The sequence below is a fragment of the Pan troglodytes genome, chromosome 4 (assembly GCF_028858775.2).
Source record: "Pan troglodytes isolate AG18354 chromosome 4, NHGRI_mPanTro3-v2.0_pri, whole genome shotgun sequence".
Classification (NCBI taxonomy): Eukaryota; Metazoa; Chordata; class Mammalia; order Primates; family Hominidae; genus Pan; species Pan troglodytes.
The window spans coordinates 10,075,210-10,098,226 of record NC_072402.2 but is presented as its reverse complement, the minus strand read 5'-3'; the positions used below and the strand labels follow the sequence as shown (position 1 = coordinate 10,098,226).

Below are 23,017 nucleotides of genomic sequence, written 5' to 3'. Positions count from 1 at the left end.
GTGCTCCCCTGAAGCAAGAAGGCTAGTACTTTGCTTTCAGGAGTGAGTAGGTAGCTTCCATTCGATCTCCCTCTGTGGAGCTGATTACTCTTCTGAGTGAACTGAAAAAACTGTACTTACACAGTCCTTCAGGTTGGCCTGTGATGATCCTGTGTCAGGCTGGGGAAGACTGTTAGGGTGTTACATCTGTTGCTCATGTCCTTTGATATTTTACGTCTTTTCTTCTTATCATTGAGAGCATGTGGTAATTCTGCTCTACGAAGTCACTGCAAATACTGAATTAGCAAATCCTGAACCATTGCTCCTAGGGGAAATATAGGGTTTGGTTCCTGCGAGCCTCTGGTCACCATATTTTTGTCAACTGATCAATAAATAACCTTGTTTCAAGTGCATTTTTTGTTAAAAACAACTTATTTAATATGCAATTGGTTCATTAACATTGAACTCATGGTCAATAGCACTATAATTGATGCCTGAACAAGGCTTATCTAACACATGCATTTTCTTCATAGGGCACATCACAGCCTTCCTGCACTTAGGAATACCAGCCAGTTCTGCAGCCCTATGCTTGGGGCCATTTTAAACAGACAAATCACCAACAAAAAGTACAAGAGTGCAAAAAATGTGGCACTAAATAGAGGATGTGGCACTTATTTTCAGTATGAGAGCTGAAACAAGAAGGTGATAGGATTGCCTTGTCAGACCTCGGCTGGGAATGCCTGTTGTCAGGAGACTCAAATTTTCACTGCTCATGTCCATGAATGGCTGGGAAGTGCCTCAAGTTTTGATTCTGAGGTTGCAAATACACTTTAGCTAACAGGTGAATTTGCAAATATGTAATCTCTGGATAATGAGGTCCAACTGTATTTTTCTTTTATGAATCTCAATTACTATGTAAAATAAATAACATCTAGACTGATCTGACTCCTTTTGCACTTTTAATCCCACAGGTATAAAGTACGTGTTTAGACTTAGGATAATGAAGCAGGATTTTCTGTCTATGTCAGTGAGTATCTGTGGTGGTTGCAGCATTTCTGGTGGCAGATCAGAGTCTGGTGGCATTGAGTCATTTGACAGGCTTTTCCCTCTGAGCCACCTCTCAGAATAGTCCTTCTTCCTGGATGATGTATTAGACCCCATTGGGAGCCTTAAAACGAGCTTTTTGCCTGCCCTCCTGATGGCATTATTGTCGCTGGGCTTCATTGCTTCTGCACGGACCTGGAGGAGAATAGTGACTCTGGAGCTTTTGTAATAAATAGCTTCTTCAGTAACAAACTGGGTAGGGAAACTGGGGTTCCTCTTATTATATAATTTAGACCTGCATCTCAGTTTTTCTTTTAAAATTTTGTTTTGGGAGAGTGTGGCTAGAAGCTAAAAGAAAGTTTTGTTTGGTCTGGATTAAAAAATGCAGCTGTATTTGCGGGGGCTCACCTTGACTTTCATTTCAACATAGCCTTAATAATTCCTTCCAAAGCAGAATGCCACCCTGTTTGCCCTGGTGGGAGCAATTAGAGGCAGGGCTGGAATAATCTGAGGTGGGATGCATCTTGCCTGAGAGAGTGTGTATTATCAGGTGTCAGGGAACGCTGGCTGTGACTGGATAGCAGTTCTTCTTCAAGCTGCTGACTTCTGTTGACAGGGCTAGGGCAGCTTTGGAATTCCAGTGCAGCTTCAGCTCCGGGAAGCAAACCACTGCTTCACAGCCATGTGTCTGTCAAAGCAAATTGGAATTGAGGAGAAGGGGGCTCCCTCTGGCCATATGAGCCAGAATGAAGATGTCTTTTGAGCAGTAACAGCCTCCGGAGTGAATGTTCTTGGGGAACAAAGCCATGTCATTGTAATTTCTCTGACCTTCCTTCCTTTAATGGTCTGTCCTCAGCATTAGGAGACATGGCAGGGCCAATTCTGAGCTGTAGGGGTGACAAATGGAAGAAATCTGGTGGAAAAGGCGAAGGAAGTGGGTGAAAGGAAGAGTGTTTCTACTGACAGAGTTTATTACGTAACATGAGGCAGATTAAGTGTAGGGCTAACGCCTTTCAATTATTCAGATTTCCTTCATCTTTTTTTCCTCCTCTTCTACCAGGTAGCTCGGGTAGAACTTCAGTCCTTACTTGCTGTTTCCTCCATGCTGGGTAGATTGCCTTGTCTGCTAAGGAGAGTTACTGTCTGCCATCCTCAGCCGTGCAGGAAAGAAGACGGGGAAGGTGACATGGCCCCAGGTTCACAGCAGAGAGAATCAAGAAACCTGGGCCATTTCTTACGCTCCTCATTTTCATTTCAGGGAGGTTGTGATCAATTTGCATCTTCTTAGCTACTGGTGAAAGAACTCTGTGTACTCCAGAATGTAAAAATAGGAGAAATCTAACCTGAAGGGATTGGGAGTAGTTGGTCAAGGAATAGCAATAACTACCATATTATTGCATCAAATTATGGTTTGGTGGTTTACCTTAGAAGCCTTTGAGATAAGCAGCTGTCACCAACATTTCACCCCACTTTTCTGACTATGGCTCTTTTACAATAGTTAGGAAAGTGGCATGACTTATGAGATTGTCAGTGAATAATGGATAGCTATGCCCCTTCTTCCAGTGCACCCTGAAAAAGAGAAGCAGTAAAGGGCACATAGGGCAAGGCAGTTTGTTCCCAGTCTAATGATGGGTTTTGTCATCTCCCCAACAATGCTGCCAGCTTTCCATTTGAATGAGGAGTCTTGTTTGTTGTTTGATTTCCCAAGCATTTACAGTGGCTGCTGTAATGATAGGATGGTTCATGATTAGATGGTTTCTCTGACGGGATGTGTGAGGAGACAGAGACAGATTTTATATTAGCATGCAGCAGAGTGGCTAGATGTCTGCTGATCTGAGAGAGGATATAGATGAGAAGCGTAACTGACAACAGCCTCTTAGTTGAACCCTTGAGTCTGTATATTAGAAAAAAAATCACAAACAAGGACAGGTCTTTGAACTGCTGTAGTCTGACTTTATTTCTGCGTCATTGTTTTGTCCCCTTCAGAGTTATACAAGCCTTTCTTTTTAAAGCTCTGTATTCAATTATTAGGCTGATTTCTCTTATGGAGTACCTTCCCATCCACAGACCTAAAAAGCAGTTGATGAGAATTCTAAGTGTGAGCTAACCAAGTACAACATGTAATAAAGTCAAGATTAAAACACACATTTTGAAGTCAAGCACAGAATGCTGCTAAGGACATATTGATTTTCTGATGCTGAATTAACTAAAACTATTTTCAGTTTCTTTTTTTTTTTGATGTGGTAGATCACATTATAATTTCACTTTTATTTTAGCCAGAGCACATATGTGTTTTCTAAAGCCTTCTGTAAAATAGAAAACTGGGCAGTGAGAAGAAAGCTCCTTCAAACTTTTCTCTGTGGCTGACTGGGGAGAGGGGACAGCTGGGTGAGTGGAGAGGGGTGTGGGTGTGACAGGCAGCAGCAAGGGAGATGCTTTCAGGTCATTGTATGGGTGAAGGAGCCTGAAGCCTATGATTATGGAAGGAGAATGGGAGTCCAGACAGCAAAAGTGAGGACTGTTTTAATCAATGACTGCAGAATTGCTATATAGAGGAACACTCCTGTTAAACCGAATATCATTAATTTCAGAAACTGGAACAGTGTATACTTAGCAACTGGCCTGATATCTATGAAAAGTGAGCTTACTAAGTGGATTATCCATATAAGCATGACATTTACAAAGATAATGTTTATATTTCTAAGGGGAAGCTATTTTCCTTCTTGGTCCCTGTTGGCCACCGGGTTGGCCTCGTTCTCCCCGCTTGACTGTGTTCATGAGCAGCCCTTCTCCTCTGGAAATGTCTCTGAGGCTGAGAGTGGTTCTCAAGGGCAGTGGAGACAGCTGCCCCAAGGGGGGCTGTAGAAGGATCCTGGTATAGGGGACTCAGCTTAATGGACAGGAAGAGGGGAGACATCGGTATGTTTGCACAGGGAAGTCTGTGCAAAGTTGAGCTTTTATGAGCATGAACAGGATGGACAGCCATTGTTATCTAAAACAGGGGGACCTAATCTCCTATGAATAGCATGGAAGGCTTCTTCTGAGACTAGAAAACCTCCTAAGGAGGATTGAAAAGAGAATTTTATTGTAAGGAAAGATGGGATCAAGGTAGGCCTAGAGCCTTTGGACAAGGAAGCTGCAGTTTTCTCTAGCAACTTGTAAGAAAGGGGCTTCTGCACGCTGCTATCTGCCAAATGTTACCCAGGCACCTTCTGTGTGTGTGGTATCTTCTAGATCTGGGTGAGGCTTAGGTCATCTCCAGGTACCACCCGGGTTAATTTTCCCTGCATTTTTGGGTGATTTTGACTGATGTTAAAGCTAACTTTAGGGATATGCCCCTGTTAATATTTATACACATTCTGAGATAAAAGTGAGAAATGTTCATCAAACTGTTGTTCTTTTTTTTTTTTCCTTCAACTTTTATTTTAAGTTCCAGGGTACATGTGCAGGATGTGCAGGTTTATTAAAGAGGTAAACATGTGTCATGGTGGTTTGTTGCACAGGTCATCCCATCGCCTAGGTATTAAGCCCAGCATCCATTAGCTATGCTTCCTGATGCTCTCCTTCCCCCATGCTCCCAACAGGTCCCAATGTATGTTGTCCCCCCCCATATATCCATGCATTCTCATTGTTGAGCTACCACTTGTAAGTGAGAACATGTGGTGTTTGGTTTTCTGTTTCTGCATTAGTTCACTGAGGATAATGGCTTCCAACCTCATCCATGTCCCTGCAGAGGACATGATCTCGTCCCTTTTCATGGCTGCATAGTATTCCATGATGTGCATGTACCACATTTTCTTTATCCAGTCTATCACTGATGGGCATTTAGGTTGATTCCATGTCTTTGCTATTGTGAGTAGTACTGCAGTGAACATACGGGTACATGTATCTTTATAACAGAATGATTTCTATTCCTTTGGGTATATACTCAGTAATGAAATTGCTGGGTCAAATGGTATTTCTGCCTCTAGGTCTTTGAGGAATCGCCACACTGTCTTCCAAATGGTTGAATTAATTTACGTTCCCACCAACCAAACTGTTGTTCTTGAATATGCTCATTTACTTAGGCCTGGCCTTGGGAATGTGAAGTCAGCTGACTAAGACAGATGCCTGCCCTTGACCAGGAGACAGAGAAGTAAACAATGGAGGGTGATGGGAGAAACAGAAAAGCCAGCATCATGTGTCACAGTCACAGAGGAGAGGCAACAACATCACAAGGGGATGTCAGGGCCACCTGGATTTCAGAGAGCCAAAAGACAGGGATGTTAGGATGAATGGCTTCAGTGATGAAGTCAAGCCAATAAGATAAAATCTAAAGAACAAGAATTACAGAGATCTGGATTTAGTTTCATAAATAAACTTCACAGGTACCACAAGAAGAGGTGTTACCATCTCAATGGCTTAGCAAACCAAAACCAAAAAGCAGACTAACACCAGCAGTCAGTTTAATACTGTTCATTCCACAAAGGGAGGGGAGGAGTTGTCTTGACAGATGATGAAGGGGAAACATAAACCCAATTCCACTGTTGGGGTAGGCAGAAGGGGCGGGGCTAACTCCCTGCTAGGGGTTTACCATGTGTCAGGCATAGCCCTAAGCACTGTCAGTGTAAAATAATGAAACACAGTTTTGTCAAACATGGTTTGCATTTCAGGCTGGTCTTGTTTCCTTCCCATTTAGTTCCACAGAGTGGACGTCCATTGAATGTTGGCAGTTGGGATAGACTCTGGCTCCTTTAATAATTGGTGAACTTAGAACTTTCCTGAGACTATTCATGGTTTCTCTTCTATATGTTAGGTCCATAGGATAGCTAAGAAAGGTTGGGGAGAGTGTCAAAAGTAAAGAGGAGGACACTGTTAAATCAAGTTCCTGGGTTGAATTTTTAAGGGCATGTGTTGGGAAGCAAAGGGAAGAAGCATCTTGGCCCCTCCAAAAGTGCATCTGCTTCCCCAGCAGGTTGACTTCAGGACATGCCGACCTTTTGGTTCTGTTTGGGTGTCTGACTGGATCAGGTTGTCTCCTAGATGAAGGCTGTAGAGTGGGCAGAGAGGCATCATGACTAATCAAAGGCAGCTGGCATGGGTGCTTTTACATATTAGTGAAACTGTTCCATGTCTTCATTTGGGAGGAAGTTTCAGGACAGTTTGTGCTAAAATGGATGACATGACTCATTGCCAAATGTGAAAAAAATAAGTCATTACATTCCCCCACATGTGTAAACTCGCTAAACACAACAGTGTTTATAGGAAGGTAAGACACCATCTGGTTTGTTGTGTTGTAGCTTATTTCTCATTTTTAATCACTAATTTATATTGAGGGGATGACAAACAGAACAGAATTAGATTTTTGGTTGTGCGACACACTCAGGGATTCATATAGTGTTAAGTCCTCTATAAAACATGAAACAAATGTTTAGGTGGAATGATTCACATTCCTGAGCAAGTTGCCTGCATGCCGTAATGCGAAAATGAGATGCTTTTTTCTTCTTTAGGCCTTGGTGCCCGTCTTGGACGATGAAAGACCTGACAGGTCATTGGGACTGATTCAGAAGGATTTAAAAGTCTTCTTTTTCATGTGTTCAAAGAAGCGAACATTCTAAAATGACTCCAGAGCATTCACTAGGTTTAAGCCAGAATAGAACATCAGAGTTTGTCTTCCAACGCAAAACACAATTGGCTTGGCCCAGATCATTGTATACCATGTAAAACAGTGACACTAGGGCTTAGGTATCTAAAATAAGTGAAGTCACGGAGAGCCCAATATGCACATTGGATTGGCTTGCACGGGTTTATACTAATCTTCTTTCCATTACTGAGTTGAAGGAGCACATCCTTTCATTTCTCTTTTCTGAGTTTGTAGCTAGAAAATTCTAAAAATCTACTGCCTGTTCTGTTTTTAGGAAAATATTTTTCTGAACGATTTAACCAATTGCCATTTCACTAATAATTCATTGTGAATTTCACAGTTAGCCAACTTTTATGGGATAAATGAGCCCCTCTCTGTTTTCATATTTCTTAACAGACCTGTCTGCCTCAGCTCAGCTTTTTCTCTGAGAAAGGTTTGGTGTCAGATGTGGTTTAATCTGTGGCCAGCATTTCGCTCTTCTATGTAATGACCAGAGGGCTGATATAAGAACCCAGCCCTTTTTTATGTTTTAACAGAGATAGTTAAGTAACAAGAGTAGTCGGATAATTTTTTAAAGAGTTAAATCTTAATATTAAAATTAAATCTTAAATTTAGATCTAGAGTTAAATCTTGAGTCTCCTTTGTGTGGGCAAACTACTGCTTACAGAGTAAGTCTTGTTGGCTGTGTAGTTCTGAATAAGTAGGAATTGAGAGACCACATTTTTCAAAGGGTCTCAGACACCCTTTTTTTCTAGGCTCTGAGATTTTCCTCTACAAAGGATTGATCAATTTAGCTGTCAGAGTGGAAGCCCAGAGGCCGGTTGTCCTTGCAAATTAACTGGTTGTGCAAGCTCTTCAAAATTGCCTGCATGAAAAGTGAGGTTGCCTTTTGAAAATCTGGCACATGGTGGCCAAAATAAGAAAGTATTCACTATTCTGAGGCCCTGGTGTCCTTAGAGAGCCCATAACAGAAATTGCTCATTTTGAGCACTTGCTTAGTTTTTGGCAACCTGTTTGCTTTAATAAAGAAGTCATTTTTGCCCCCTCTCTTTCTTTCCCTCAGCCCCATGCCTCTTTGCAGTTCAGAACACATCATTGTCTCATGTGAGAGTAATGAAATAGGAAGTGTTTACTCCAGCTTTATTTCCGTTACTGAGGCAATACTGAGTGCCAGTTATTTCTACTAGCTTTAAATATTCACCAAAGGATAATCTGCATGAAGACAAAATGGAAAACAATTGGATTTCTTCCTTCCAAACTGTTGTTAGGATTAGTCAATGCTTTGAGAAACAAAATCCCCTGTTACTGTGTTTATTTTTCTTTAGCTCGGAGCTATGTTTAATATTTCTAGATCATTCCATTCACAGTGACTACTGTCTGATGGAGAGAGGGGTCTCAGGCTGGATCTGGGCATGAAGACTCCAAGTGGGAAGAGTATTTCTCTTTCATGCCATCTTACTCTTTGGATACAACTTGTAGAAGTGCCTGCTCTTCTGTACAGGAAAGTAGAACTTGCCCCTGCCAGTCATAGAGCCAGATATTTGCATGATTAAATGACCCAGGTGTGAGGTCATCTGTTATCACGTGGGGACTTATTGTCCATGAGGCCTTGACCTCTGGGACTGGTCTCCAGGTGTCCTTACTTTGGCCCTGTGGGAGCCAGAGACTCAGTGAAGGGGAATCTCACATCTGACACTTTTTTTTTTGAGACAGAGTCTCACTCTGTCACTCAGACTGGAGTGCAGTGGTGCCATCTCGGCTCACTACAAGCTCCGCCTCCTGGGTTCACGCCATTCTCCTGCCTCGGCCTCCTGAGTAGCTGGGACTACAGGCGCCCGCCACCACACCCGGCTAATTTTTTGTATTTTTAGTAGAGACAGGGTTTCGCTGTGTTAGCCAGGATGGTCTCAATCTCCTGACCTCGTGATCCGCCCACCTCGGCCTCCCAAAGTGTTGGGATTACAGGCTTGAGCCACCGTGCCTGGCCCACTTTTTTTTTTTTTAGTGGCACGAGAGATATTTACCAAAGGGATTCTTTATTAAATGTTCTTGATAAATATGTGGAATTATTTCTAGATCAAATATTAGCTGGTTCCTAATGAGATTGTTTCTGATTTGGGGAAAAGCAATTCCAAAGGCTGAATTCCTTGAGGGCAGAGACCTCCCATGTCATTGTGGTGTTATGCACGTCATTCAGCACAACATCCAGCATGCTAAACTGGGATGCAGGAAAAATTCTCTGATTGGAGGTTCAAGCTGATGTGGAAAGTAAGGCCATTTATTTGCTTATTGGAATGCAATATTATTGGATATCTATAACGATCTGATTATAAATATGTGTGTGTGTTTTCTTTCTCTGTACATTTATTTTGTCCCACATTTTATGTAAGGTCTCTAATGTGTAAGCCATGGGTGTTTGCATCAATGCTGTCCCTGCTAGAGACACCACTTCATTCAGAACCTGTTTGTCTGTGCACAGCTTGGCTGGGGTCCTGCACAGATTCTGTATTCAGGCCGGTGCGGGCAAACCAAGAGGCAAAGGAACATCCTTAAGAAAGAAAAACCTTTAAGAGATGGGCCCACTATACCCCATCTCTTTCTAACTCCGCTCTCAGCATTTAGACATCACAATGTCAAATACTGTTCAAAATTTAGGTGGTGCAACTACTGGGTATCTACCCAAAGGAATATAAGTCATTATATGAAAAAGATACTTGCACATGCATGTTTATAGGAGCACAGTTCGCAATTGCAAAAATGTGGAACCAACCGAAATGCCCACCAATGAACAAGTGAATAAAGAAACTGTGGTATATCTATACAATGGAATACTACTCAGCCATAAAAAGGAATGAATTAATGGCATTCACATTGACCTGGATGAGATTAGAGTCTATTATCCTAAGTGGAGTAATGCAGGAATGGAAAACCAAACATTTTATGTTCTTATTCATAAGTGGGAGCTAAGTTATGAGGATGAAAAGGCATAAGAATTACACAATGGCCTTTGGGGACTCAGGGGAAAGGGTGGAAAGGGGGTGAGGGATAAAAGACTACAAATAGGTTGTAGTGTATACTGCTCAGGTAATGGGTGCACCAAGATCTTACAAATCACCACAAAAGTTTGGTTACACTTACTCATGTAACCAAACACCACCTTTTCCCCAATAACCTTTGGAAATAAAAAAAAAAAATTAAAAAAATAAACTAAAAAAAATTTAAGTGGTGATATTGAACAAATCCAGAGATTTATCTTTAAAAATTACATCATTTTTCATTCGAGTCCTGACCCTGTCTTGAATGTAAAGTGGCCAGCAATCTCATATTTGGGAGTCTCAATGGACTTGTTCCATGGATCAGCCTCTGACACCAGCCAGTGCTGGCCAGTAGAGGAGAGAAGGGGTGGGGTATGCGGCTGCTCCCTGGACCATGGTAAGAGTGGTTGGGGCTGGCTGCTGCCTTCATCCTACAATTTCTTCATCACCTCAAGCTTTCATGCATTTTGCTTTTCCTTTTCAAATTGTTTCCTTGAATGCTGGAATATTTGCCCAGGAATGTGGTGGTAGCTGGCAGCAGACGTTCTGCCAGTGGAAGGGAATGGCCAGGAACTGGCCCTCCTCCCTCGTACCTGAAGCTGACATTGCTGTTATTAGTATCCTTCAAAGATACTAATGCAGGCGTGAGAACCATATATGGTATTTAGAACTTTTGTGAAATAAGTAGATTTTAGCTGCTCTTACCTCAAAAAATGTAACTATGTGAGATGATAAATACATTAATTTGCTTCACTATAGTAACCATTTTACTATCTATATGTCACCCATTACATCATGTTGTAAACCTCAGTTTTCCATAAAATTTATTTTAACAAAAGTTGAAGGAAACAATAAAAGTCCATTTCATAATGATAGATTATATCATATTTTTCAGTTGGCTGCACCATTTCAGGACATCCTGTTATCCCTGTAGCTGCTTCTAGTGTATTTTTCTTCCCCCTCTTCCTTTTCTTTTGATCTTCCTTCCCCCTCCCCTCTCTCTGCTTTCTTCCCCATAACTTTTGCCTCAAAGCCTTGTTCTCTGTTCCTGTCACCCACTCTTTGTTTTCTTGAATGGCTGGGGTTTCCAAGGACCCCCAGCCACAGAGATTGCCATTCTTTCAAGGGACATTATTATCCTAAATGTCCACTGTTGATTTATCCAAGCACATTCGTGTGGAGACCACCTATGTGGAACAAGTGACAGAGGCTGTCAGAGGTGACCTAATGGAAGCCTGGACACCCAGGCTACGGACAGTGACAGTAAGGGTTGCAGTGCGTATAACCAGAGTGAATGGCGTTTCATTATCCCACAGCCCACATCTGAGTGCTGGGTCCTCCACATAGTTCCTGTCAATCAAACCAGTTGGCATTGGATGAAGGCAATTCCAAAAATAGTGTCCTTTACTCATTTTGTATTTTCATTCCTACTGAGAAAATTCTGATTTTCGTCATTTAGGTTATTGCCCTAAATTCAAGAACATTCATTCCTCAGTAAGTACATGCTGAGTTTTTAGACTGATGTTTCTATATAAGTGATTCTTTGCAAAAATGGACTGTGGTGTTTTGTCTTTTTATTTAGCATATTTTAAAATCTATTTTAGATAGTTAATATATTTCTGGGAATGTGGAATATATTTTCTTTGTGAATAATTCCAATGCGATAGGCCATTTGTTGCTCCTGGGTTTTAAATGTTGATGTTTAGGGCCCAAGCTGAACACTTAGTCATGTGGGGCCCCCTGACCGTGTTTGCCATGTGGCTCATGGGCACCCTCAGGATCAATGATTTACTTGAAGAACTCTAAGAATGTGTAAAACCTGTTGTATTAGTGATTATGGTTGATCTCAGTCAAAGGGTACAGTAGTACCCTTTACACTCCAGCTGTGGAAAAGGTGCGTAGCTGGAGTCCAGGAGAGACTGGTCACGAGCTTCTGATGCTCTCTTTCCAGTGGAGACACGTGGACAGTGCTTCTTCCCCCACAAGGATGTATGACAACATGCATGGGGTGTTGCCAACCAAGTGACTTCACCTGAGCCTTGGTGTCCTGAGTTTTTATTGAGAATTGACCACATAGACGTGGCCAGACTAATCCAGGGAGGCCCAAGCCCTCAGCCATTAACCACATAGTTAGCCTAGACTATCTGTGTGGCCTAAAGCCCCCCCAAAACAAAGTCTCTCATCAGGCAGGACATTCTAAGGTCTTAGAGGTGACTTCCCAGGAACTTGGCAAAGGCAAGTCCTTTGCTTGGCAAGGGCCAGGTTCATCCTTCTCTGCAATTCTCCTCATACCTGGAGTTCTGTGGTGGCAGCTTTTTACCCCAGCTTCTCCCCTCCTTGTCTTGTGCATCCTCTGCAGAGCTGCCATTTTCACCCTCCCAAAGTTTGCTCATCCTGACATCCCACTGAACCTTCAGTGACTCTGCCTTCCTTTGGATGAAGAAGTCTCATCTCTTTCTCATGTTAACATTCCCTACAATCTGTGTGTCATCTACTTTTCCCATCTGTTAGCTGTCTGGAGTGCCTCTTTTGAGCTCTCCATGCCCTTGCATGTGAGTGATCTTGCAGGTAGTCATCGTGGCACATGCTGCTGCTAGCCGATGCTGGCTGCCTCCACACACTCCTGATACCACCCTGCCTGCTCCTTGGCCTCCCACCTGGAATCCACCCTCCTGTTTACTTCCTTGTCTTCCTCCAGGGACTTGAGCATGAGGCCAGATTTCTGTCTGTGATTCTCATGGCATTGCAGTCCAGATTTTTACCTTTGTGGAATCGCTTATTTTCACCTGTCTCATTCAGTTTGCACTCCTGCAAAGTCTTATCTTGGTGGGCTCCGTGGTGGGGTTTCCACCCAACTCCAGGGATGGTACCAGGAACTCATGCTTTAACTCACCATGGTGCTGGCGTAAATGGCTCTCCTCTTATACCTGATGACTTTCAGCTGTTCCTCCCTCATCTACTGTTTGTTTCACCTGCAATGCACCCACTAGAACATACTTCACTATCTCTTTCAATATCCTCCTTATCTCCTCCTCATCCCTTAGAGCCCACATCACAGTTCCCATTTTCAGAAATCTTTTCCTTGACTCTTCTGCCCATAAGTAACTTCTCTTTCCTCCAATTCATAGTATATACTGAACTACATAGCAGAAAAATCATATAGAGAGCTCCTGAGAGTGTAATAGGTTCTTGTTTTATCTTCTAAGCATCCACCATGTGTGGCCATGGGGCTGTGCTGTGCCTGGTGATTAACTGAAGGACTGATGATGAGAAGCCTGTCAATTAAATGCCATGGCACTGGTCTAATTCTTGCCTTTGGGAAATGCTGGCCCAGCAGTTCTTAGGTTTCTTGAACCTGTATATTTTAGGGTTTCTTTTCATCACTCCACTAAACTTTCTGATGCCAGGTGGTCTTGTCCATTTTTATTTCCAGTGTAATCTTACTGTTGTACGGTTTCTAAATTCAGCTCATAAGACTGGCCTGGCATGTTAATTTCTGCCATGTATCTGCAGGATAAAGGCTACCACTCAGCTCACGTTTGGTCTCCAAAATAATGCTTAAGTCTACATCTTACCTCATTCTGAGTAAGTTGGGCAGGGAAAAGGTTGCATATTTTAGCAGAAAGTCATGTGCTGTTGAGCACTTAGTAAGTTATAATTGACATTAAATCTTCTTCATGTAGTTCCATCTAGAGACAATTTGAAGAGTGTAGGTGGCCACAGGGCAAAACTTCTGGGAAAGAGTTACTGTTTGTAAATCAAAAGTGTTGTCAAGATACTTCTGCACATATATGTTCATGGTGGCATTTTTTAAGAGGCAGAACTCTGAAAATTATGACTCAGAGGATTTCAGAGGTTGTTGGTACCAAGGTTAACGCTAAGCTAAAAGAGAAAAGAATAAGGATAATACGGAATTGAGTCAAATAGAGAAATTTATATGTTTATAAAAAATAAGCAGTTTCTTATTAAATGGGTAGTTAACTGTCGCTTAAAATTTTTCCAACTTCCAGTCTGGAGTGAGCCTCTGGGGCTTTGTAGTTTCTTTACCTTTCAGCTTTCTTCTCAGTTTTCTAGAAAATGTGTCAGTGACTTATGATTAATGCATTGGCTAATTTATGACCTTGCTGGGAGAGGACACGGGGGCTCTGCTTCTGGACCTGCAAGAATCATTGTCTGTTCCTCTAGCTTGGCTCCAACTCAAGGCCTCTGCTTTGTCACTATCATTTCTGCTCCTGAGTGCACGTTACCAGGCACACATGGGTGTTTTGGTGAGCACCCTGTCTTTCCCAGGCAAAGGCTGACCCTCAGGAGCAGAAAGTCCCAACATGGTTCACTTGGCTGACAAGCACCAGGCTGTTAAAATATCTTTTTCACTATTTATGTAAACACAGGCACAGTAACAACCCTTTCAGGTGGACACCCTTGAATCCTGCTGCTGAGACTGATTTCCTGTTTAGACATCAAATTCTGTAGGAAGCTGTGTTTTCCCCCAAGCCAAGAGAGCTCTGTCCTGTGGGTATTGCTTTTCCACAAGGAAGGGGCTGGGTTTTGGAGTCTGTTGGTTGGACCAGGACTGTCTGGCGGTCCAGGCTGTGGGCTGTCCATGCTGGATTCGGCAGGGATGTCTTCTTCCTGCAGTATTTGCTCTCTGGTTGTGTTATTGATTGTGAATTCTTACAATGATCTTTTTGGCCCCAGTCTCTTTCATTTAAGAGACTGACCCATATTCTGCAGGTGTGGTTTTGCTGTCCGGCTGAGGGTTCACATCAGCTCATTTGTGACCTCACTGGGGGAGGCAGGAGACCTATTAGCCCTGTTTTTAATGTAGTTCTGAGACATGGGAACTTACAGAAATTGCCAGCTATTCATGGCGGTAACCAGAGGATCTGTCAAACTTTATTACTTAAATTTCAACTCAGATCTAAACAACTACAAGGACATTTTAGTAATAATTGTTGTAAAATAGATTTTAGGACTGGAGAGAGGAAGCTTGTGTATTCAAACATGCCATTTAATAAAGAAGTTTCAACTAACATATTTTGTTGCCACACCCAAAGGTGATATTAGCGATGTTGTGTAAAAGAAATTGGCCACTCTGAGGAATATTTCTGAGACTGAGTGTGCTTCCCTGGCTCCTCTTTTGGCTTCAAGGATTTGCATCTGCACCTTGTCCTGTCCAAAGGATGATGTCACGGACTTTTGAGGACTCTGCTGGGACTGGAGGGTTGGCCGTGCTGCACGATGTGAGGGTGCCTGGGCTGCTGGGGCGTCTCAGGCAGGCATGTCCCAATGTGTTGCCCTGGGTCACCCCCTTGCTTCCCATGAACATACCAAAGGCCCGTCCTGGAGGAAGGGAGACTCACAGAGAGGCAGTGCCACCTTGTCCTGTTCCCTGGCCTCTGAACCCTAGGGCTTCCAAAATGGCACTTCAGCAGGTATAAAATTTTATAAATTTCCAGCTGCTGTCGTTCAGTTCATTTTCTGCAGGCAGATGGCCTTGGATCATGACTGAAGCTAACCGTGTGGGAATCACTGCCTAGAGGGACAGCCAGAATGTTCTGGGAAGTTCTTTCTCCCATTTTCCCTTCTTCAGGGTGGGGAGGAAGAATGTCAGGGTGTTTCACATTTATAGCAGCCAGAAGCTGCCACCTGGGAAGTGTAGAGAAAAACCAGATGAATGAAGAGAACAGAAAAAAGCATGAGCCCTGAAATGCAATATTTGAAGTCACAGGTGTCCTTCACTGGTGATGAACACGTTTCTCATATGGATCATAGATGGAAAGTCACCTATATTTTCAGCTTCTGGCATACATGTTTCTAGGGAGGCTGGCGTTTCGTGGTCATCTTTCCATCCAATGACAATATCAAGGTTTCAGAATTTTTGTATATTAAATTGAATGACGAGATTGGACAGGTTTACTTGGTTTTGGTAAAGTGGCTTGTTTTTCAGGATGCATCATTCTTTTTCCTATAAAGCCTCATAATTGTGCACCTAATAAATTAGTATGTAAATAAAAATACAAACTCAAATTTCTAGCAGAGTTTGTGCTACTGCCTTTGTCTCCTGTTTTTGAATTGTATAAGGTACCATGTGTTCCAAAAAATGGAATGAGTCATCATAAAAAGGATAAATTCATATAATGAATCTTAATTTAATTTTCAGACTGCTTTAGATAATTTCAGACTGGTTAAGATAATTTTGAAATAATGGTTCTTTTGGATGTTTTATGAGAGTTATTTCATCTGTCAACAGCATTTAAATGTTTATTTCTCCTTTTCTGAAGAAAAAGAATCCATTAGTGCACATGATCCTGAACTAGGGTAGCATGATTGTGATGCCAAGCTGGCCCATGTCACTGCTTTAATCCTACGTGGCCAAAGCAGCTTGCTCTGATTGTTTAGGGCTTTAATGGAACTTCATAGAACTCATGACCAATGACCATATTCTCTTTTAAAATGGGTTGACAGGATCTCTCTATTTTCTTTTTTGAAGTGTTGGTGTGTGAGACTTGGGCTGGAGTGCCCACGTGGCTGTGGAGTCAGTGTGATTGATGATTGAGGAAACGCGTCCTCCATCCTCTCTCTCCTTGGTAAGTGAGACATCTAAATGGGAAGTGAAGAAACTAAAAAAATTACAGATTGAAATATTTTTGACAGCTTGTGAGCTTTACTTCTGTTATTAAAAATGAGAGTAGGCTGGGCGTGGTGGCCCACACCTGTAATCCCAGCATTTTGGGAGGCCGAGGCAGGCTGATCACCTGAGGTAAGGAGTTCCAGCCTGGCCAACATGGTGAAATTCCATCTCTACTAAAAATACAAAAATTAGCCTGGCGTGGTGGCGCGTGCCTATAATCCCAGCTACTTGGGAGGCTGAGGCATGAGAATCACTTGAACCCAGGAGGCAGAGTTTGCAGTGAGCTGAGATTGCAGCACTGCACTCCAGCCTGGGCAACAGAGCAAGACTTCATCTCAGAGAAAAAAGAAGAAAAGAAGAAAAGAAAAAAAAAATGAGAGTTAATGAGCAAGCTTTCAGATAGAGAAGTCTTTCAAGTAAAACAATTGTGGGCATATACCACCGCTACATCACTCAGGAACCCGAAGACGTGAAAAGGCTTAGATGCTTCTTAGCGTCTTCTGCGCCCCAGTGTGACTGCCTACCGGGTTTCAGTTTTGCCTCCTGCAGTTACCTCTGTGCTCTGCCCCCCACTTATTTGCAGTGCATACCACTGTCATCTCACTTCCTGTCCTGGGACCTTCTGCAGTCCCCTGCACCTGCTGGGTAAGCCCTAACCCTCTCATGATACTCTCAGGGATCCTCCTGGTCAGGCCTCCACACAATTTCCTCCTTCCTGTGGCCCTGGGACAGTGTAGGGACTGACCCCCCACTTCACAATGATCTGTTCCCACCACCAATCGTGCTTGTTTGGCTCTTCCAAAGGCTGGCTCAGAAATGCTGGCTTCACAGGAGCCTTTCTTAAGCACTTTAGACCTAGGTGTTGCTACCTTCTGGGAAGACTAGAAGCGAGGAAGGGGTGAAGGGGGATAGAGGACTAGTGGTGTAGGGGAGGAACAAGTAAAGTGAGAGAAAGTGACAATTTCATTCCATATACTAGTCACTGCAGACACTACCATTGTTTATTAACTTATTTATTTTTCTCCCTAACTAAATTACCATCTCATTGTGGACAGGCTTATATTTTTTCCCCATTCACAAAACACTTTGCTGATTTAAGATAATCCAGAGATTTTCTGAATAATTGGTGACCATTCCTGCTCTTGGATTATGAGTTCCCAGTCCCTGGCTTCTTCTATGAGGAAGGAGGCAAAATGGGTCTTAGAGCTGGGCCCTCTGTATAGATGTGTAGATGTGCTCAGCTGAGACGAGAGGTTCTCCTGTGTCGTCCTTACGTTTTGCAGAAGAAGAAACGGAGGTCTGCATTTTGTATCTTTCTCCAGCCCACGTAGATTCAGGTTCACATAGTGTCTTAACGGGAACCTCCCGTTCCCTCCCCCATGGAGAACCACAGCACCTGAGAGCTGGAAGAATGACCACATGGAGCCTGTGTTGGCTCGCTTTGGATGGTCAGCGGTTATCATGATATATGATAGGAAGAGTTATTAGCTAATGTAAGTCCTCATTGTGTGCCAGGCCCTGTGCTGAGTGAGATGTTTTCAATTCTCATAACAACTCTTTCAGGATCGTATTCTTGGGTCACTGTTTTAAAGATGAGGAAATTGAGGCACAGAGAGCTTAAATAATCTGCCTGAGAATTGCAGTGAGTCAGAGGCAGAGCTGGGATTTGATTCTATCTTCTTAACCTTTACACAAAACTGCCTTTTAGCACTAACCATGCCTCCCTAGAATAAGAACAGTCATACATTATTTTTTATTCCTTACTGGAATTACTCCGACCTGTAGAGAGAAACTCAGAACAAATATTAAGAAATCAGTTTTTCAAACAGTAATCTAAATCAAGAATTGGCGAACGTTTTCTAAAAAGTGTGAGAAAACATTTTAGCGCTTACAGGCCATAGAGTCTCTGCTGCATCACTCTGCCATTGTAGTATGAAAGCAGTCATAGGTATGTAAGTGAATGGGCATGGCTGTGTTACAATAAAACTTTATTACAAAGACAAGTGGTGGGCTGGATTTGGCCTCCAGGCTAAGCAGCTTTCTGAGCTATGATTAACACGATCCTTGCACTGCCGAAGACCTCATAGTATAGTGAATGAGAGTGTTTCAGGGACAGTAGGTATTAGTCCCACAGTGCAATTTATCTTGGATGCTTGGATTTTAATTATAAACAAATTTTATTGAAGTCTATTGTAACTGCAAATCTTACCCCTTAGAATAAGGACATTTGATGTTCTATTGCTTGACATGGTTTATATGCCCTAAATGTGTTAGTCTAAGTCCCACCTAAATTACAGCTTTGCTCAAATTAGGGCCTGATAAATATTATTTTCTTGATATTTTGTTAAGCTGGTACATATAACTCATTTATGAAATAAGTTTAGATGGTATTTCCTACTTTGGTTTTTATATAGTTTCTAAATGTGACACTGTTAGTTTGCACCCTTATACATACCGCCTTTTATATATATTAGGGTAAACATGCAATTATCTTGGGCTGTCTGATAATTATGTTGAACAAGAATGTTCTGGTCTCGAATATCCCTCTTTTATTATGAGCAAAGATGGAGTTTGAACAGGATTGACATAGTTAAATGATGAAATAACATGGCAATACCCTTTGCCACATAAATAAATTGTGGTATGATTTTTTTAATTTTACTTTTTTATTACAAACGGATACTTCTGATACTTAAAGGCATATTTGACTCTCTACTATATCATTTACAAAGATGGGCAAAGAAAATTGAAAGACCAATTAATTTGTGTTTCTTTAAGCAATTTAAGCAAGGAACTATTGTACTCATTCATTCGTTCATTCTTAGAAATCTATAATTGCAGCAAACTCAAGAGCCTGATAATATAGCAGAAGTTTTGGAGACATGCCTTTGTCAAAGAGCACTGGCCCCTAGGTACTTATTCCATGTGCCATGGCAAAGTGTGCTTCACCTTAATAGCAATGATATAAAAAATAAAATTCTGACCATAAAAGTAATGGAAAACTATCCTTGATTCCTTATTAACTGAGAAAGCAAATTGCAGAATAATATATTTAATATAATCCCATTCCTCTTAAAAATAAACACAGACTCACACACACAATCTCTATGTACAAGTTCATGTGTATTATAAAGTCTCCTAGAATATATATTAATATATACCATACTCTAAACAGAGATTATCTCTGGAGTACAGGTGTTTGCACTTTATCATCCATGTGGTCAGTAAGATTTTCAGGAGTATTATTATTTTTACGATTAAAAAAATTTTTAAAGTGCATTAATGTAGTGAATGCTCATTACTGAAAATATATAAAAGAAGAGGAAAATTCAACTATAATGCCTCTATCGAAGACAATCACAGACGACATTTAATGTAGTCTTTTATGGAATATTTTTGATAAGCAGTTTAAAGAGTTGAGATAATACTAGACATAAAATTCTGCATACTGCTTTTTCACTTATACATACTTTCTCATATTATTGCAAATTGAAGAAAAAACCCTTGTTTTAATGTATATGTAATATTCTATCGTGTAAAGGCACTGTAATGTCATTTCCTGCTTCTTTTGCGGAACATATGTTGCTTCCAGTTCACAAAAGTCATAGACCATGCTGAAATGAACATGAAAAGGGTGATGGGAGACTTCATACACCTGAGTTCCAATCCTGCTTTCTCATTTTGAGCAGGTCACTGTATTTGGTGCATGAAGTACATGCTTCAAGAACAATAGCAATTGTTATTGTAATACTTTCTTTTAATTGAAGGTTAATTCATTAGCTCAGAAGAGCTATAGTTGATTTACTACATAAAACCCAGGGAGTCTTAAAAATCTGCCAGTTGGCTTTGTAAAAGTATTGTAGATATTTATACTTCATTTATATGCTGGAGAATTTATTTTGCTAAAACAAATTTGAGTATCATTACTCAAAAACTTTGAGTATTATTATTAATTGTTTTAGTCAATTTGATAATATTCTTTTTTATATATTTTATTTTTTACTCATTGTGTTACTTTGCTAATTTTTTTTCAAGCAATAATTAGCCATTACTCTGAGAAGAGGTGAGAGAAAGAGAGAAAGGAGGAAGGGAAGGAGGGAGGGAAGGGTGGGAGAGAAAGAGAGAGACAGAGACAAACAAACGTGTGTGAGAATTATTTGTCCAGATTTTATAACTGTTTAGCTATAGAGACTCAACATTTTTCTTACAGATTTTAAGGCTTAATTATTAAGAATATTAACTCATTATTGTCACTGTTTTTTCCGCTATTTCATTTGCTTGTTTGCTTTATCCTTTTAAATTTAAATAAGTTTATTTTAGTGATGTCAGATTTTTTCTTGATAATGATTTATTCAGTGCTTAGGAATAAAACAAAACATGTTCATCTATAAAATGGGAATAGTAAAAAAATGAACAAAAATTCTTTACTTTCTTCTGATCTTATTAAAAATATTTAACTGTTTAATTCAGGAACAGATATTTAAAATATAGTTTTGCTTTTTAAAACCTTCTCAATGTTTTATTCTGCCTTTCTTTGTCCTCACTGAAAAAAATCAATCCCCAATTTTAATTTATTGTGGATGTTCGGACAATAACAATATTTGTACAAGTGGGAGAAAATCCCAGAAACACACTTCTCCTTTCTACAAATAGAGACCTAGTTTAGAACCAGACAACTTAAATTTTCTCATTCTTTTATTCATTCTTCGTTAGGGAGAAGGGAACTTTCTATTTTAAGATTTTATACAACCTACGACTATATTTTAATAACTATATTTCATTTTTTAAAAATGTTATAGAACTTAACCCATTACATTAACCATGATTAAATCCTGATCACAGCGCTTTGCTTCTTGGCTCATTCTTGTAGCTAACTTAAGGTGTTTGCATTAAATGTTACATGGTGGGTATCAAAGACCAAGTTAAGGCTGGTCAAATCACAAATAAGATGTCCTCGTTTGTGCAGTCTCGAGCACTGATGTAAAATAGTAATTTGTTGTGATGTGCATACAATAATGTTAAGGGCAGGAGTTCCAAAAGATTGAATCTAGATCTCGCTTTTTGAGATTCATAACCACCTGACTGTGGACAGATCGGACCAAGAGTCAGCTCTCAGTCTTTACTTGTCTTGATTTTGTTGGATTTCTTGGCTATAAAATAAGGAACGTGAGAAGACATAGGTTTGGGTGTGATAATAGGTAATGAGGGGTTTAAACTAGACAAAGAGACCAAATATGCAAAAAAAAAAAAAAAAAGTGCTTGCTGAGTTGCTGACGGTGTTTCTTTCGGTGCCACTTTCCTGAAAGGAATTTTATTTTGTGATATTTTCAGGGCATCTCTATGTATATTGTTGATACAAGGTACACACTTGCTTAAACATGCTGAGTGGTTGTAATTTGGGATAAAGGTTTAGCCTGTCATTCCTAATAATGTCAGAAATACAGGGCTGTAGACACCACTCCTGAGTCCCATCCGATTGTGTACTCAGCCTGATGGAAAATCTCTGTGAGGCCATCCAGAAAGGCCCATGCAGAGCTGATCTGTTTTGTCACAAGCATTTCACTCCGCTTACCAAAGTTCACTGACAGGAGAATTGTCAGCTTCCATTATCTCCATCAGAATGCATTGGAATTCCCCATTATGGAACTTGGGAAATCTTGCCTCTCTCTCTGTTCTCTGCTGTTTGAGATTTGGGCCTTTTCCCCTCTTTTGTTTAGGTGAATGTCTGCCAAGTGTGTTATCTTCCTGAAGGTCACCAGCTTTATGGTTACTATAAATATTTGTGAATCACAGCTGTGTGGTGAATTTCAGAATTCATTTTCTTTTCTTAGTTTCGTGATTGAGTGAGGCTGGGAGGGATTGACGTGTGCTGTTTATTCTCAGACACACATTAGAGGGGCAGATGTGTGTGGGGTTAATTGCTTGGATTTGAAGATTTACATGTGCACGTAAGGATACTGCCCTCTCAATTACACTGTGTGTAAGATCTCTTTTTTTGGCAGAACTTTCCTGAGGGCATAAAAATGACCCCACGTTTGGATCTTTGGATTTCATGGGACTTTGGGGATTTTCCTGCCCTGTGGTTTCCAGATCAGAGTATTGGAGAGGCCTCTATAGCTGCAGGGCTGCAAACCTAATCAGTTCATGCTTTATCTAGGAAAGCTAGTGGGGGTTTCATGTGTGTTTGTGTCTTTTTGAGCCTCCGAGGCCACAAAGAAATCAGAGTCATTTTGCTTCATTTGTTTTTGTTTAAAGCCTGAGCGGTAACCACTATTGGTTAAACCAAAGCAGAAAAAGCAAAGGTTGGGAAGTTGGTTGGGAGATTCTGGGAAGTAAATACCACCACATTTTCATATAACAGTATCTAAGAATAGTGCACTTACATTTCCAGTGCTGAGGAATTAAGTGGGTTGATCTAAGTTGTTTACTGTAGCTCAGATTTTTTTTAGTACATATAAATTGGGGTACCCTTATCACAGCTCAGGGGCCACATACTTTTTGAGAACTGTTCCTCTTTTCTTCATTGCAGGCCACCTCCTTACTACAGTGATGTTTTAAAGGTGAGGTACCTACCCAAGTGGGCCAATCACAATATCCCAGCTAGTGGACACTGATTAATTCTGATGGAAACTCTTAACCCTAGTTTGGCCAAACTATATCCCATTCCTTTGCTCCTACAGTACTTAAGCAGTTATTTCCTTT

At 41.0% G+C, this 23,017-nt stretch overlaps 1 protein-coding gene across 2 annotated transcripts in view; it reads left to right on the top strand.

Moving 5' to 3' along the window:
* Window positions 1–23,017, top strand: part of SEMA5A (semaphorin 5A) — a 500,732-nt gene that overhangs the window by 92,105 nt on the left and 385,610 nt on the right. Inside the window, exon 2 of one of the 2 annotated variants that reach the window (XM_016952939.4) lies at window positions 16,175–16,271. The exons of the other annotated variant lie outside the window; for it this stretch is intronic. The gene's annotated coding sequence lies outside the window, so the exon portion shown is untranslated. The remainder of the gene's footprint in view (window positions 1–16,174; window positions 16,272–23,017) is intronic. 2 annotated transcript variants of the gene reach the window in all.